General features: G+C 46.6%; 1 protein-coding gene across 18 annotated transcripts in view; it reads right to left on the bottom strand.

Moving 5' to 3' along the window:
- EXD3 (exonuclease 3'-5' domain containing 3) overlaps nucleotides 1-18,151 on the bottom strand; it is a 297,294-nt gene that overhangs the window by 256,400 nt on the left and 22,743 nt on the right. For 2 of the 18 annotated variants that reach the window (XM_065036164.1, XM_065036181.1), the window contains exon 3: nucleotides 7,699-7,820. The exons of 15 other annotated variants lie outside the window; for them this stretch is intronic. The gene's annotated coding sequence lies outside the window, so the exon portion shown is untranslated. Of the gene's footprint in view, nucleotides 1-7,674; nucleotides 7,821-18,151 lie in introns of all 18 variants that reach the window. One more of the 18 variants, XM_065036184.1, reaches the window with a different exon arrangement.

The following is an 18,151-nucleotide window of genomic DNA, read 5'->3' as shown; positions in this document are numbered from 1 at the left end:
CTGTTTGCAAGCCCTGCAGATTTTAGGCTCACTCCAAGTGTGTTAAACGTCCCTCAAAGATGGAGCACAAGGAGTTGTGTTCTTCACCATGGTCCCCTTCAAGGAAATCACCTCCCTGTGTCTCCAGGGACATGATGGTCAACTCTGGAATCTTTACTAAGGAGCTTTCCCCCAACTATCCAATGTCAGGTCCCACTGAGGGTATTTATTGTCACCCTGGAGGCTCAGACAAAAGGATAAACAAAGCCACCACCAGCCTGGCACTAAAGGACTCTATAAAAACCACAGGGTATAAAATAAACAGCAATCACTGCAGCACTGAATTCAGCCTTTCTAAAATTAGGTATTTCCCAGTGTCAAATTGTAAGCACACTGCCAAAAAAGTCAGAAGCTCCTATTTCTCTGCATAACTCACATGACAGGTACAGCTTTACCGTCTGGGCACCTATTCCTGCTCTCTTTGGCCTCCTAATGACCCATCCGGTTTGATGAGCAGCCCCACCGGCCCAAACGGCGGGTGGAGATTCCGCTTCTTGGGGCTGAACTCTGGTCACCTCTTCCAGGTTCCAAGAGAGACCGAAGCGGCGGCTCCGACGTGGTTCTGTCCCAGTGAACAGAACAGCAGGAGCTCCCGGCGCTCGCTGGACTGTTGAGGGAACACAAACTGCACATCATCTGTGGTTCTGTCCCAGGAATAGCAACGCTTCAAGGAGAGGACAAATGCCTCCTCGTTAGCAGCCCAGCCTCGCAATTAGCTGATAATGCTCAGCTTCCAGGATCTGGAGAGATGGTACTAGAGGAACATTCCTCCAGTTTCCTGTTTGAATAACACAATCCCCACTGTCTGGATCTCATGGTCAGAACATCACGCTCCGCCCAGGCCAGCTTTATTTTCTCTTTCATGCTCACTGTTTACATTCTGCCTTTCACCCTCCACATGTTTTCTATCTGGAGCTCTTGAAGGTAAGTCATGAGCTTCAGCTATTGCACAACGCGACATCTCCAGGGACCTTCCACATCCTCCTCCAGATGGCTGGGTGGACAATACCCTTCTTCCCACATCCTTTCTGCTCTCAAATTCTGATGAATCCAAGTTTGACCCAATTTTAAATGGAATACAGATATAATTTCTGCTCTAGCTTCGTCTTCATTTTATCCATGCTGGAAAAGGTTGGAAAATTCATGGCAATAAGCTTGTACTGAGTGTGAAAAATACCACATTTTTTGCCCAGCAACACTGCTCTGGTGGTACATACATTCTCAGTTGCACTGGTGCTGATGGTGATGATGAATGGTATGAAAACATGTGGCTCTATTAGGGAGTCAGAGAAAAGCAGAGCTGGGAGGACCCTTAAGAGCTCATCCAGTCTTCCTCTTGTGCTGTAAGACAACCAACCGTAACTCCTCCATTTCAACTTAAACTTACCTACATCCAGTCTTAAAACTTTCCCAACTCTGATACTCAAGAAATCACCAAGGAATTCTAGTCTTTCATTATTTCTGTTCAAAGTGTACGGAACAACAGCTTCCTTTTCTTCTAGCTTCCGAATCGCTAACAAGCGTTACGACACCCTCCCCTGCTCAGAGCGATTCGTTCCTCTTCCACCTCTTGTCTCAAATCTCATTTTCTGGACCTCTGAACTGTTGGGCTCTTGCTGTTTAACCAGCAGCCCCCAGTTCTCCCGACACGCGCCATCCCCAGCTGGGCACGGAGGCGTCTCCATGGCCTGCTGGATCATCCCGCGGGCTCTAAAGCCACCCCCGGGTTGTCCCCTCGCGGGACACCGAGGGCTGTGGCCCATCCATCACCGAGCAGATGGAAGTCAATGAGGTCTGTACAACTGCTGGCTTGTCACTTATCCCCGGCCTGAAAACACGGTAACTCCTGTTTAAATGCAGAGCCTTGTTCGCACCACCACTGAACAACTCCTCTTTTTAGCCCATTTCTCCAATCTCTCAAAAGTTTATTTAAATTCTATACTCAGCGCACTGGCACACTCATAATTCCAAACTTAGTTTATCACCTTCCTCCCTACAACTGATTTCTAGTTCTAGCATAGTTGTACATCACTGAAATTTCACGTGAGCACTTGGATTTTCTAACCCAGAAACAATTACGTCTGCATTTAATAAATCACGCGACATACATAGTAATTCTATGTACCGTAATAACACTGAAGTACACAGTCAGTTATGTTCTACGTGAAGAGAGAAACACTTTCTAGCAGTTTATCTTCATTCTGATTACCTGTGGTGGTACTTTTTGTTGGTGGTGTTGCACGGATATATTGTTAAAGTACGAGGGAAGAAAGTACAAGAGTTAAACCAGTTTTCAAAAGCAATTCAGAACACTCAGTTGGCAGTTTGGAGTATTTTTATCCTGAGTGCTTCACTAGCAATGGTGTGTTAAATTAGTTTCTAGTGTATGTGAGAGCAAATGTTAATGCAATTATCCTGCCTGCTCAAAGCTTCGCATGGTTCACGACAAACCTTACCATTGTATTTTATCATATGATAGGTGTTTAGTGAGCTGCACGTCATTAAATCCAGCTATGCCAGTGAAGGTGCCAAACGTGTCCACACAGGTGGGATCACAGAGGTACTGGGGCAAAATTCACCCAAGATAGCAGCAAACAGGTGTCCAAGAGATCACCGTAAGTGAAAGATTCCCTCTTCTCTTAGTTCTCTCTCCTTTCTTGCCAACTGGAATTGACAATACAGTTAATCATTAATGAAGGTTATTAATTGCATCAGTTTATTAATTGCATCAGCAATCTCTGTGTCGAGGTTTAAAGCAAGGCAACAATAAACCATGGCAGATGCTCTCTGTTAATCCCTCCCCAGCCTCTCCTGATAGGAAAGATGATAAGGATGAATAAGGAAGAGAGACTTTTAAGTTGGAAAGGTTTTAAAGCCTTTACTAATGCTACTAATAAATAGAGAAAATGACACAAAACAGACAAACCCAATCTGGAACGCCCCGGGTAGCAGCGTTTAACGCTGGCTCACGAAGTCACGCTCTCTAGATGTTGGCCATGGTGGAAGAGAGCGAGACCCTCGTGATCTCTTTCTTATATAGGGGGTATGACGCTTATGGGCTGGAATACTCAGCTGGTCAGTTTTAGTCACCTGTTCTGTCTGCCCCTCCTTGCAAATACGTCCCGTTATCAGTTCACCTTGGTTACTATAGTGATAAATCTACATCTGGGGCTCTTCTGCGTTCTGTTCCTCATCTTATCAGCACCAAGCACAGTGGCCAAAAAAAATACGCAGCTAATTTCAGGAAAGTGCAGCTAGTTAGAGGAACTTCGCTGAAAGGCAAATTCACTAAAAGAGAAACTGGTCTTGTTTTTAACAAAACCAGGACACTCTGCAACAAAAGCAAAGCTGAGCCAGTAGGGACAAAGCACCCGACCAGCCCGGATTCCATTCAACACAATGAGCTCGTCAGTGAAGTTCTGGGCAGCCATGCCCTGTTTGACCATGAGATCCTGCCCAGGAAGCCGGGCTGGGGGTCAGTCAGCACAGACCCCTGCTCCACATCCAGAGAGTCACACAACAGTGTGGGTTGAAGGGCCCTTCCCAGCTCCCCCAGTGCCCCCCCTGCCATGAGCAGGGACATCTTCACCAGCTCAGGTTGCTCAGAGCCCCGTCCAGCCTGGCCTGGGATGTCTCCAGGGATGGTTCATCCACCACCTCTCTGGCCAACCTGGGCCAGGCTCTCACCACCCTCAGGGCAACAATTTCTTCCTCATGTCCAGCCTGAATCTCCCTCCTTTAGTTTAAAACCATCACCCCTTGTCCTGTCACAACAGGTCCAGCTAAAGTCCGTCCCTGTCACTGTGGTGTCAGGCAGAGGAAGAGGCTTCTACTGGTGCCAACCCTGTGATACTGCTGGGGTAACAAAACCAGCCGGGTTCCTGACACACAAGGAAAAAAGCTTTAGCAATAGGTAAGAACGGAATTATGAGGTGACTGTCCTTTTTTTAATCCTTTGGTAAGAAGGACCACAAACGAGAAATGTAAAACATGAAATGTGTCTGCTTTGTTAACAATCCGGCAGTACGCATTTGTTCATTTTTTCTTGCGTATAACAAAATTGGTCATTCTCTGACAAAACATTTGGGCTGTCTTAGGAAGCTGCTTTTGAAGATTACTGCGGAAGACGGCGTGAATTGTCACAGTTGTGTGTTGCACCAGGCCAGCATCATCCCCACAGAATCTCAAAAACTAAAAAAAATAAATCCTAAAAGCATAAAGAAACATTTAGTTGATATCTTTCCAATTCCAAATTCACATCCTTCTGCAGAAACAAAATGGTGTTGTGTTATTGCCTTGATCAGTCAGCAAGCAGCACACAATCAGCTATTGTTTTTCATCTTTACAAATGAACAGTTGTTCTTCTGGCCAAGAAAAACAGATAATTAGTGTGTTTATAACAATAATCAAGGGGGGAAACAACCCTTGGAAAACAGGCATGTCGTAGCAGTAAAATGTTCACGCATGTGTCCTTCACTTGGGTTGTTAGAGGCTAATTTGTTTATAAATGATAATTCAATCCCACTCATGCTCGTATGAGCACCCAAAGGAGACTCAGTCTCTGTACAGCTTTTGGTCTCCAGTGCAACTAAAAGGCAGGTGACCCATCCACTGGGCAATCAGATGTTGTCCCACACTCCTCCTCCTCAGCAGAACACACGGGTCCTTGGCATTGAGAGATGCAGAGACTAAGGGAGGAAATTAAAGCATTAAGTGAAGGCGTTGAAGTAATCCAACTATAGAAAGGATGGTTATGGTAATTAAGAGGAAGAAATAGTTAATTATTAACTGAGAAGATACAGTGCCAACCTAAAAAAGCCTGAACTGAACCAGATGGCCAACCTTACCTTCAGAAATTAAAGGCAGATTTTGTATTTGAAAGCTTAAAAGACTTTTTAAAAAGTATATTGCAGAAGAACTTCCAAGGAATCATCGTGATGCAGTTTAAGCATTCAGATCATTTCCCTCCTCTCCAGGTACATGGCATGGGTGGCAATGTGCTCACGCATTTTCTTCCCAACTTTATATTCCAACTGATCTGAACGGAAGAAGAAAAATTCATGAAGGAAAAAGCTCATTAGGAAGAGCAGCTATTGCTGCACACGTGGCAAAGAGCAGAGAAGGAGCTGCTCACCAGGACAGATCTCAGCCCTGCACACTTAGCACACCAGGGCTGGCGAGTGACAGTGCCCACTCCTCAATAACCCCACCCTGATGGACGCAGGGAGGAATTTTTAGGTCAAGCACAACTATTCCATAGAATCAAAGAATCACAGAATGTGAGGGGTTGAAGGGCCCTGGAAAGCTCATCCAGTGCAATCCCCGCATGGAGCAGGAACACCCAGATGAGGTTACACAGGAAGGTGTCCAGGCGGGTTGGAATGTCTACACAGAAGGAGACTCCACAACCCCCTGGGCAGCCTGGGCCAGGCTCTGCCACCCTCACCAGGAACAAGTTTCTTCTCATATTTAAGTGGAACCTCCTGTGTTCCAGTTTGCACCCATTGCCCCTTGTCCTGTCACTGGTTGTCACCAGAAGAGCCTGGCTCCATCCTCCTGACACTCCCCCTTTCCATATTGATCCCCAGGAATGAGTCCCCCCTCAGTCTCCTCTTGTCCAGCTCCAGAGCCCCAGCTCCCTCAGCCTTTCCTCACACGGGAGATGCTCCACTCCCTTCAGCATCTTGGTGGCTGCGCTGGACTCTCTGCAGCAGTTCCCTGTCCTTCTGGAACTGAGGGGCCACAACTGGACACAATATTCCAGAAAAGGAGGCTGCAAAAAGGTGCCAAGCAGGTACAGTGGAGTTCTGTGCTACCCAAGTACTGTGCTGCTGACTTACTACAAGACTGTACAAACACCGATGTGAACGAGTTTAGACCACAGCTTAATTAAAAAAAAGCAAGAATGATCTCTTTCCAGATGCACAGCATGCCCAGCGAGCACCGCAGCGCTGCCGAGCAGCTGTTCTCTAAGTGGCCCTCTCATAAAGAGAACACGATGTTCTCTTCCGCGTGAGCTGCGAGGAGCCGGGATTTCTGCCCTGCTCGGGCCACATGCGCACAGACACTCCGGTGTCCCGACACGACTCCAGCGCCTTCCTGGAGAGCCCTTTGCCTAACACGAGCAGCTCAGCCAAGAACCGACTCCTCTGGATCTCACTCACAGCCGCTTATTAAAAACTGTACCAGCTCAGCTTTCCAGCCTCTAGAACACTGAATGCAACCGGCTGCTTTATTTTGCTTTCCACCTTAAGGACTTGGCCACAAGAAAATTGTTAAAAACTACTTCCAGGCTTGGGCAGAGTCTCACATATAACACCTTTCCAGAAATACCAATATTAGATTATCACTGTAAAAACCAATACCCCTAGCAAAATATTTACAAAACCATGCTTAGGAGTATTACAGAAACTTCACAATGTAATTCCAATCTGATCAACACAACTTCACCTAAAGTTAACTCTACCTCATACTGGTTATTCTTACCAACTCTCACAATTTTCATGCGAATCTTGGAATATTTGCTCAAGCTCCAGCTCAGAATCATCCTGCTCTGTACTGCTCAATTTTCAGTTGTTTGACATAACAAGTATATAATAAATGAAATGCATCCTACATGTGAAGGACTGGAAATGGTCCTGGTTGTGCAGTTAATAACATTATACTGTAACGAAGGAAAGGGGTTTAAAAATGTATGGATGGTATTTATGAAATTTCAACACAAATAACTTCTTCCAGTAGGAATTAACAGCGGCTGGTGTGACTGTTCTAAGAAAGAATGGGTATGTGTAAAAGGTAAAAAACCTTTTTCTGTTTTGCACATCATCTGTAATGGTGTTGACACCACAGCGACTTGAGCAAAGTGACGGTCGGAAAACCACAGTTATTATCAGGAGCATCTTGACTGGAGAGTTTGCATCCTGTTAATCCCCTCCCTGTGCTTATGGCCGAGCAGAAGCGAAGTGGGGAGCCAGCCCGACCTGCCAGTGCGGGCGAGCGGGAGCCCCACGGGGCCTCCAACGACAGAAAATCCCCTTTCCTGAGGTCAGCACAGCATCGGTGTGCGAGGTTCCCACAGACGATACCAGGGCTCCCCAGCAAGGGACAGGTGTTGCCCTTGTCCAGCCGCACCTCCTGCAAACAAGGTACCACTGAAGAAAAGTAACCGTTTAGTTTATCTAAACCAGTTGTATTTACAGACTCTCAAAGCCTCTCAAAGCCAATGATGCAAGTTGAATTCTTATGCAATCAGGAGGACGGTTAATCTGACTGTCATCAGAATCACAGTCATCATGGTTCATTAGGGCATTGTTTTGAAGTAATACTTTAACGATTGTGCCATCAAAACCTGTGGTTGGCTCAGTTCATTAACCCAGGGACAGAACCTCAAGTCCAGAACGTGCACAGTGTTATTCGCCGTCCCTCGGGTGCGCTTTGGGCAGGGGGTCCCCAGGAGCCCCCACAGTCCTCAGGTAACAAGGGCCCCCGATGGCTGCTGGGGGCTCTGCAAGCTCCAGCACAGACATTTACACTTGTTGCATCGTTCCCTCCAAACTGAGAACCTCAAGGTCACTTCCATGACACAGGTTTTGTATTCCCTTCCCAAAAACACGGATTTCCCCTGAGCACACACACATCAGCTCCCGGACGGGCACCAACCCAGTGAGAACGAGCCGCAGCCTGAGCTCCCTAGAGCAGCAGTCGGGATTCCAGTTCACATCTGCCACGCGGCTCACGCAGATAATCTCAGCCAACCACTGTCCCTCCTTCAGAAACACCACCTGGTAACGCAGAAATAAAATACACCAGTAAGAAGAAAATAAACTGAAAAGGAAAATTATTTCACTATCTAACCTTGTCAACAAAAGGAAGAAATAGGGAGCTAAGTCTGGCCCCATGTCCCAAGGCTCAGACATCACCATTCCTCCTCCTGAAAGCAATTTCAGTTTAACACATATGCTAAAAACAGTGGGTTATTTTGCCTTAGTGAGCATTTGCTGGTTGTTTCTGTCCCCACCTGTGGACAGAAAACACACCAATGAGTTCAACATTCACCTCCTCCATTTTTCCCCACTGATCTACTTTCGGATGTCGGTGCAACACAGAGGTGAGTTTCAAAACTAATGCTTTTTGTTTTAATCCTAAAACACTTTAATACTGAGTTTGGGACATGACACTTTCACAAAGGAAAATATTCCTGGTCTTAGCAAGAGATTTACATTAGAAATTGGATGATGAGAAAAACAGAAATGGTATCAACAGCTTAATGCTTTACGGTTTGCAATTGGCCTCAATACATTTTGGATTTAAGTGAACCACGGAGAAGTTCATGAAAAACAAACCTCACCAGACTAACTATAATTTTTAATAGAACTGCAAAATCCAGCTAAAATGCGCCTCATCACACAAAATCTCACGGTTAATATTTATTTCGATTCCTTTGGAAAGACGCTGTTTGGCTGTATCTTTCTTAAACAACCCTGGACAACTGGTAAATACGTTAAATATTGTGCAGGTTATCCTTATTCAAATGTTTTGCAGAAGCCCATAGAAACAGAGAAACCCTGTGGAACCTCATGCATGTGAATGAAAAATAAAGGAAGTCTGAGGGGAAAAACGTAAACTAATGTACTGCAAAAAAATATTCTTAAATAAAAGGAAAACCAAGAGCAGCCTGGTGTGCGGAACATCCAGGGATAACCAAGAACAGCCCGGTGTGCGGAGCATCCAGGGATAACCAAGAGCAGCCCGGTGCACGGAGCATCCAGGGATAACCAAGAGCAGCCCGGTGTGCGGAGCATCCAGGGATAACCAAGAGCAGCCCGGTGTGCGGAGCATCCAGGGGGTGTGCAGGATGAGGCTCGGACACGGGTGTGTTGGAATCATGTGCTCTGGTCTGCGCAGGCACGAGTGCCCAGGACACAGATTGCCGAGGTCTGTCAAGTTCTTTCTCCTACGTGATAATGCATTTCCTGACATCTTGGCATCTGTCGTGGTTTCACCCGAGCTGGCAGCACCGCCACAATAGCCACTTACTCACCCCCAAATATAGGGGATGGAATTGAAAGGGGAGAAACTTGGATTTAATAAAATAACGAACTACTAGTATACTACCAATACAAATACATATAAAATAAAATATAAAAGACATTCAAAGCAATTGCTCATGAACTCTGTCCACACCGAGCAGCCAGTGCCAGGAAGCAGCACCTGGTCCCATGGCTGATCTTGAAGAGACAAAAAAGGAAAAAGGCAGAAAGGCCCAGAGGCCTCTGCAAAACGGCAGAAGGCCGAACTGAACACCCCGACCTAAACTCCCCCAGCTCTGACAAAAAGAGCGAAGAGAACGTGACAGAGTGAGACCAGAAGATGCTGAAGGGAGTGGAGCATCTCCCGTGTGAGGAAAGGCTGAGGGAGCTGGGGCTCTGGAGCTGGACAAGAGGAGACTGAGGGGGGACTCATTCCTGGGGATCAATATGGAAAGGCGGAATGTCAGGAGGATGGAGCCAGGCTCTTCTGGTGACAACCAGTGACAGGACAAGGGGCAATGGGTGCAAACTGGAACACAGGAGGTTCCACTTAAATTTGAGAAGCAACTTGTTCGTGGTGAGGGTGGCAGAGCCTGGCCCAGGCTGCCCAGGGGGGTTGTGGAGTCTCCTTCTGTGCAGACATTCCAACCCGCCTGGACACCTTCCTGTGTAACCTCATCTGGGTGTTCCTGCTCCATGGGGGGATTGCACTGGATGAGCTTTCCAGGGCCCTTCAACCCCTGACATTCCGGGATTCTGTGATCCCAACTTTCCTTAAATCTGGAGCCTGACACCAATGGGCTGGTACGGTCTCATTGCTCAGTCTGGGTGTCCGTCCAACTCTGTCCGTCCATCCCCTTCCTCGCTGCCTCACACCTGCGGGCAGAGCTCAGAGTGTCCTTGGCTCTCAGACCAGAGCAATTCAAAACATTAACTCTGTGCTGGGCTGTTACCTCTTGTTCTCAAACTAAGTCCAAATACTGACCATGCTGGCTATGGAAAAGAAAGGTTTCTCTCTGCATGAAGAAAATTAACCCATTTTCAGTCAAACCAGCACAGCGTCTTACCAGGAAAACGCTGGTTGGTGCACAAGGCACTTGAACCAACGCTGCCATGATCGGGGAACCCTCGGACACAGGATCGGGAGCATTCGGGCACAGTCACAGCAGCGGGAGCCGCCCGGGAGGGTGCGAGACTTGGGAGTAAAACCATTTCCAGACAATGCCAGGACCACCCCAACAGGCTGCCCGGGCAGCAGGGGAATTAAGCAACAGCAAAAGGTAGGCTGAGCATCTGGGAAGAAAAAATCTTGAAGAGTGAGAATCAATATAAGGAATTATTCCTCTGGGAAACAGTGGAAAGGCTTTTGCGTGGGTATTCTATGAGAGACTGGGCATCTCACCAACAAATGTACTGCAGGAAAGAACCAGACAATGGTGAGGAAATGGATTAAACGTGTTTGCAAGACAATTTCCAGATCCGATTTCTGTGAAGAGAAGACCGTGACCTCAGCACTGGATCTGTGGTGTTACCATTAAGGGCGGCCCTGTCCAAGCCCCAAGTCCCTCACTGGCACGGGGACGGTCTTAAGACAGACCACACCAAAGACTGATGGGATCCGGGAGTGTCTCCTCATTGTTATTTTATTTTTGTATTAATGACGGGTCAATTTATGTCCACAGATTTTGTAAGGCAGAATTCACCAGGGATACTGAGAAGCAGAAAACTAAGACACAGAATAAAGCTTTTGGTGAAAACAAGAGGTCTGAACTTGATTAAAAGGAAAAATAAGCCAGAGGAACAGAACATTTGAAGACACATATGGGGAAAAGCGACTCGTTTCCAAGGACAGATGGAAACGCTGAAAATGGCTGGTTGGCCAAACTGCTTCTCTGTATCAGCCTCGTCCTTTCCAGTTCACCCCAGTTCACCGAAGCGCAGCAGAAGCACCAGCAGCTTTTCCACGGGGAGGGTTCCCACCAGTGTAACAGCCACAGAAATTATTTCAGCACCTATCAGCATCCCATCAGGTCTCTGTACCTGCTCCGTGTCCTTATCATTTGCATTTCCAAATCAGAGCAGCTGCTTCAGATGCAGCCGTGGGAAAAACCAAAACGCAGAGCTTCTGTTTCACTGGTTGACTAAAAGGAGTTGGCCACAGCACCCAAATAAACAGGAGCTTAGCAAAAGGATAAACTGTTTAATCAAGGGACTAGCCTGCTGCAAACACACACTATCCACTTACATCCTTCCACTCGTGGAAGAACGAACTGTCCCCCCACAGGGCAGCTTTACACACTGAACGTGTTGGCACCTCAGTGGAGCAGCACAGACACGACCGAGCCGCTGGAGTCGGCTGTCGGGGCAGAGCACCGACCCACAGCATCACGTTCAAATGGGGCACAGAGATACAAACCCCATCTCATTACTCCACATTGCTGTAAGTATTCCAGGAGAGCTTTACACCGGCAGAGCATATAACAAGGCCGCCTTCTTTACACCGAGGATTCACGTAAGCCTATAACAATATTTTACTGAATATTTAAGATCTTGGTTAGTAGGACTATCTTCTTGCCCAGAGATCCCTCACAAGGCTCTCTTTGATCTGTCACATGTTTATTTTTTTGTCATTTTATAATTTCTTCTAATGCTCCCAAAAGTCACCTGTCTTTCTGTCAGCTCCTGGCTGGGTCACTGCACATTAGACAATGCTCCACGGGACAGAAGCGCGTTTGCCTTCTGAACACTGCAGCGCAATGGGGCTGAAGGACTGTCTGGCCAGTGTCCTGTCCCCACAAGTGACAACAGCAGATGCCAAGGGTGCGTTGCAAACATGGAACAGCGGTACTTCCCTGCCACGCTCTTCCAGCTCCTAAAATCTGCCGCACAGGGGGTCAGTGGCTTCTGAAAGTCTTGGATGGGTTTTTTTTTCACTAATCTGTTCAATTGCTTCTTAAATTCACAAGAGCTGTAGCACTCACAGCACCTTGCATCAAAGCTTCTCAGAACTCACCCATGATGCACTAAAAAGAATCTCCTTGTGTTTGATGTAAACCTTTCCACTGTTATTTTGAACTCCACAACTCTTGTATTAGAAGAGATTGTTCCCGTCTCTCCCTGCCCCTGTTCTTCAGCTCACTAATAATCAACTATACAAAGTGTGCAGCAGCTGGGATCCTGTCTCAAACCCCAACACCATCCCACTGGTTTGTCATAACAGCTGAAAAGCAGCTGAGAACAGAGGAAAAACCAGAGTTAGATGTTGAGAACAGAGAGGCTTCTAGGGTTGGTCAGTTTTTCAGAGGAGCCGAGTTTGGATCAATAGATCTTTCAAGGATGCTGGAAGACTCAGTTTTATGAATATAAGACTTTGGGGAAATTTCCTTTATTTCAGTTGAAAAACTAGAGGATCTTATTGTTCTTATGCTTCCAGAAATATAACTGGACACAAACATACGAAATAAATCCACTTCTGTGGGCAAGCAGAATTTGAACACAGATCGGTCTGAAAAGCACTGGTGAGCACAAGCGTTTCCAGCACCCCAGGCGAGGGGCTCACCACACTTACTGGTACCTCCAAAGAACTCGAAGACACGAACACTGAGCTCTGGTGGTGCCTGTAAGAGATTTCAGACCCTGCTCTCCTTCACATTCATTTCAGCAGTAGATGGCGAGACAGTGGGATACATTCTGTTATCAATAAGACAGTAGAGCCATCAGGCATTTCTTGTCACATGGCCCACTAAACTCATCTGGGTCATCTGCTCAAAGGCAGAAAAGGCTTCAATTAAATAAATCTGCTGAGCCCCTGTATACCTTTTAATCACTATTTTTAACCTATTGCCTAAAATGATAGAAAAGGAGTCCTCAGCCTCAAGTATGCAGAAACATAATGGCATACATTCCCAAATGTAATGCTGCTGTTTCTGAAGACAGTAATAATACCAAATGAACAGGAGGGCTATGAGCAAACCACCAGCGGGAATTGTCACTGAAACCCTTTCCAGTTCTAAGAACAATGAGAGCATGTGCCTGGAACATGTGTATCCTTTATCCTGCCCCGGGTACCTGGCCCAGGGCTCCCAGGGGGTTCGGCAGCGGGGCAGTCGCTGTGATGAGCAGGTTGGCGCCCGGTGGACCCGCAGCTCCCGGCACCGACGCTGCGCTCACCAACTACAACAGCGACAGATAAACGTCGCCCAGCCTGTGTGAGTAAGAAACTTCAGAGAGCCCTTCTTCTGAGAATGTACCTGATCTTCAGCAACACTGAGTTAAGAAAGGAGGATTCTGGACTTCACTTTGGCAGAGTGGGAAAACTGGACTGTATTAAACAGACGCGGTAGCTTTCAAGTATTGTCTGTACGACTGTCACCGAGCGAAAAAGGCAAGTCAAACAAACACTTTATACAATTCCCATGCTCCGCTGTTTCTAACACGCTCCTCAAGGTCCCAGCAAAGCACCTTGTATCTATCTGCAAAATTTATTTTAAAAGTCCCAAGTTAAGAAATACTTGAAATAAAGCACAGGCGTAGGGGCACTATTAGGTCAGGCTCAAATCTAGATTCTAATCTGCATTAAATAGTAAAAGTTCACTAAAACATCATGCTTTTCTTTCTCTCCGTTCAACAGAAGTGGATATTTGAAAAAGACACCTTATTTCCATCCTACATTTACTCCATACCATAATTATTAAATTGAGTAATGGAATGATTTAGATTGACGTTGCTGCACTGGTACAGCTGGATGCATCTCCACAAACCAGAATGGAGTGGAGAAAACATGCTACAATTTTCTTACATAGAGAACGAGAACACTATAGCACTCCCCATTTTTTTATTCTTCAAATTCCTTTAAATTTTTAAATATTTATTAATTCTCCACAATCTATGGCTGCATTTTATGAATGACACAAACATTTCCTGGTAACACAAAGAATCAGGATGGGCTAATGGGAAAGAGAAGATATCCATCTTCCCCAAGAATGAAATGTAGTTTCCTCCTACAAATGGTTCAGTGGCACTTGGATACCCGCCAGCTTCTTTTTGGCAATAAGAGGGCCAGTAAGTATAAACTAAGCTTTACGAGCACCGGTGTACACCTCCCTATCCCATTACCTTTGGCAAGGACGGGTCCAAAACCCTCAAGAAAACAAGTTTCAGATCTCAGCTTCACTAATGCAGGGAACGTCAGCCTTTGTTTTCACAAGACAGGAATGTTCAGTTCTTGATCACGTTCCCTGATGACCAGGGAAGGACGTCTCCTTCAGCTCAAAAACCACACTGGGCTCGTTTGAACAGAACCAGTCTATGTATTTAATGCAAAATTTTGGCTAAAAGATAATGCAGGCTTAGTCAGCTCCAACAGATTGTACTTGCCACATTTTCAGCCTCCTGTTGGACTCCACAGTTGTCCAACCCCGCTCAGGGCAGCAAAGCCACCAGGGATCCTGTCCAGCTCCTGCTGTACGGGATGATCCAACTGGTATCGCTGGGGGTCGGCGTGAGCACAGATGGGAGGCGGCAGAAGAAAGATGAGCATATTTTGCTTTGCACACCATCCTGCCTGGGGGGTCCTGGCAAATATCTGTATCCATACGGCAGAGTTTGGCTTGTCCACAGTTAAATCTCAACAGCTCGTTGACAAGTGCTGTAACAAGGATATAGGAAATGGAAACCAATACAAAAACAAACAAGAAAAGGGTAAAGTGCTTTCAAGAATTTTGCTCCTGAACGCAATTTCAGCCTGATTACTCAACAGCAACATTTGAGAAGATCTGTTTGGGTTCAGCCAGGCGGAGTGTGTTACCTTGTTTTCTCCTCTAATCCTCTCCTTTCTACGAGGTGCTGGTTGCAGGTTCTATCTCACCACTCTCAAGACATCTGTGTCCCCCACGTCTCCTACAGCTAGTGCTGCTGTCAAAAGAAAGAGGCACTTCTGGGAGATCACAGGATCCTTTTGGTTGGAAAAGACCTTTAAGATCATTGAGTCCTACCAGTAACTCAACACTGCCAAGTCCACGACTACCCCATGTCCCTGAGAACCTCATGTCCGTCTGTCCAACCCTCCAGGGCTGGTGACTCCAGCACTGCCCTGGGCAGCCTGTTCCAATGCCCCACAGCCCTTTGGGGAAGAAATTGTTCCCAGATCCAACCTCAACCTCCCCTGGCGCAGCTTGAGACCCATGAAATAAACTGCAGAAGGCTAATAATGAAAATGTAAAGGTAGTCTAGGCACGTAAGTAGTGGATTTCAAGGTATTTTCCATTCTAGAAAAGTCACACACCATTACAGACCAGTCTTACAGAACCCCAACAATAGGACCGTAACATACTTCTGATTTGAAATTCCTTGTAATTTTATAAAACTTTATCTAGGCAGATATTTCCTTGATGGCAATTGCAGACTGAATAACCTGAGAAAATTCCTTCATAAGCATTTCCTCCATCTCTGAAACACGTACATTTTCCATACCCGGATGTGGTTTTGCCATTCTCATTAAAATCTCTGCAAATCAAGGTCAAGCTGAGAGCTGCAGAAAACCCCTCATTTGCAAATGCTCAGCAGAGAATGACTAGAAGGCCCAACTTAAATGTCTTCAGAGTCCTAAATGCAGCATGCTGGGAGTATAAAGAGCTTCTCTTCCAATGACAATTCTGGAAAACTGCAAATAGGGCGACGAACAAGAGGGAAGAAAAAGAGGCAGGTGGTAACAATGCCGCACGCTGGCAAAGCAGCGGAGCTGGTGGGGATCGCTGCCACGGCTCGTCACTCACAGCACAGCGGGGCCACAACAACCCCGGCTTGAAAACCAGGACATGATTATTAAAGTTGCAAATCACACCAAATCACACACACTGTCAGCGTACGGGGAGACGGGAAGAAGCAGCAAACTGATCTTGACAAACCTAAGAGGTCTGAGGAAAACGGAAAGCAAAGTAGTTCGATAGGATTCTGAATTACTATCAGAAATCCCTGTTAGATGGACAAAGAGTACACAGGGATCCTGTGATTCTGCAGGATTCTGCCTTTCAAAAATAGTTCTAAAAAGGAAGCCTGTATAAAAAGCCTAAATACCTTTTAAAAGAAGTTACAGTGCAAACTAGAGAAGAAATTATTGCTCTAATCATCATTTCCAGTTTCAGAATCCCTGTATCTGATAAAGGCCAATACTTTTTAAGTTCATCAGAAGCAATAATTCCCTCCACGGTGCTTTCCAGCTTTCCAAGAGTATGTTTCAATTTCTGCCATTTTCTTGGAGATCTATCTAAGAGATGTGGGTACATACTTACATGTTAAATGCTGCAGAAACGCTAGAAGGATTTCTGTCCTGATATTTCTAAAAGACTTTTCCCTTTGAGCAAAGAGAAGTCGGAGAAGTTGCAGAAGAAAAACAAAACCATTTAATTGCTAAGCACAAGAAAGGCCCTGCAATCTCTTCTGCAACCTCAGCTGTTGCTTTCACTAGAGAACAAGGCGATTTCCTTCACCTGAGTCCTACAGCATATGCACAACTGCATAATTTGATACTCTGCTTCCTCAAAAATAAGACAGGGTCTTATATTCATTTTTGCTCCAGAAGATGCCTATGCCTTTTTTTACATGTATAGCTGCCTGGATACTATTTAAATTGACTTTTTTTTTTTAATGAACTGTAACTAGGGTTTACTTTTAGAGTAGGGCTTGTATTTCAAGCATCCTCAGAAATCCTGAAAAATCACGCTAGGGCTTCTTTTCAGGATAGGTCTTATTTTCGGGGAAGCAGGGTCCTGACCATGGAGCGACATTTGGCAGGAAACACAGCAGCTGTTGTTAGTGTAGAGATGGAACACAGGCCATGGCAGTGCTGCTCCTGCCCCCCGATCTCAGTGGTGGGCGAGTGCCGGGTTCTGGGGTTGCAGCGGAAGGACGAGCTCAGGCAGGGGCTGCTAAATCACACATTATCCAGTTCCCGCCCTCTGGCAGCCAAAGCACCTCCCCTGCAGAACCTGGCACAACAGCGCTGGCCCTTCAGCCAGTGTTCTCATCCCATTACTAAAAAACTGTGCTTTTAACAGTATTTCCTTTCAGGATACTCTCCCAGGTCACTCAGATACCCTCACTCCTTCAGCACACCTGATTCTATCAAGCGCTCTCTGCAACTTCCCTCAAATGAAGTGCCAACAATAATGAGCTCCGAACCCAACTGGAATTCTCATGCAAGTTCTCATTTTGATGATTGTCTCCCGGTTTCACCTCTTTGACTTCACAGAATCCCAGAATGTCAGGGGTTGGAAGGGCCCTGGAAAGCTCATCCAGTGCAATCCCCCCATGGAGCAGGAACACCCAGATGAGGTTACACAGGAAGGTGTCCAGGCGGGTTGGAATGTCTGCACAGAAGGAGACTCCACAACCTCCCTGGGCAGCCTGGGCCAGGCTCTGCCACCCTCACCAGGAACAAGTTTCTTCTCGTGTTTAAGTGGAACCTCCTGTGTTCCAGTTTGCACCCATTGCCCCTTGTCCTGTCACTGGTTGTCACCAGAAGAGCCTGGCTCCATCCTCCTGACACTCCCCCTTTCCATATTGATCCCCAGGAATGAGTCCCCCCTCAGTGTCCTCTTGTCCAGCTCCAGAGCCCCAGCTCCCTCAGCCTTTCCTCACACGGGAGATGCTCCACTCCCTTCAGCATCTTGGTGGCTGCGCTGGACTCTCTCCAGCAGTTCCCTGTCCTGCTGGAACTGAGGGGCCACAACTGGACAAAGAACCTGGACAAAGTCATACGCTGTCACAGGGCGACCGTGTGTCACCAAAGCCCCCAATGTGCTGGAGTGTCACCCGTTCCACGGCTTTGTCTCCATTCTGCTTTCTTCACTTCTCACAGCCACACCAGGAGATGTTGGCCAGTTTTAGCCAGGAATGATCGACAGGTTCCTGGAGCATCACGAGTTTCCTCCCACACCCTGCAGGAGTCCAGAACTGTTTTCTTCTAGTACGTAAAGACTTTGCTCCAATCCTGAGCTCTTCAAGCCTCACCCCACTGCTCCTATTTCGGAAAAGCTGGGAACTAGAAAGCAGACAAAATTAGAGCAACTGCCGCAGCTTTCATT

This window comes from Columba livia, chromosome 19 (genome assembly GCF_036013475.1).
Source record: "Columba livia isolate bColLiv1 breed racing homer chromosome 19, bColLiv1.pat.W.v2, whole genome shotgun sequence".
NCBI lineage: Eukaryota > Metazoa > Chordata > Aves > Columbiformes > Columbidae > Columba > Columba livia.
Note: the sequence above shows the minus strand (reverse complement) of the source record. Positions and strands in the feature narration are given on the sequence as shown.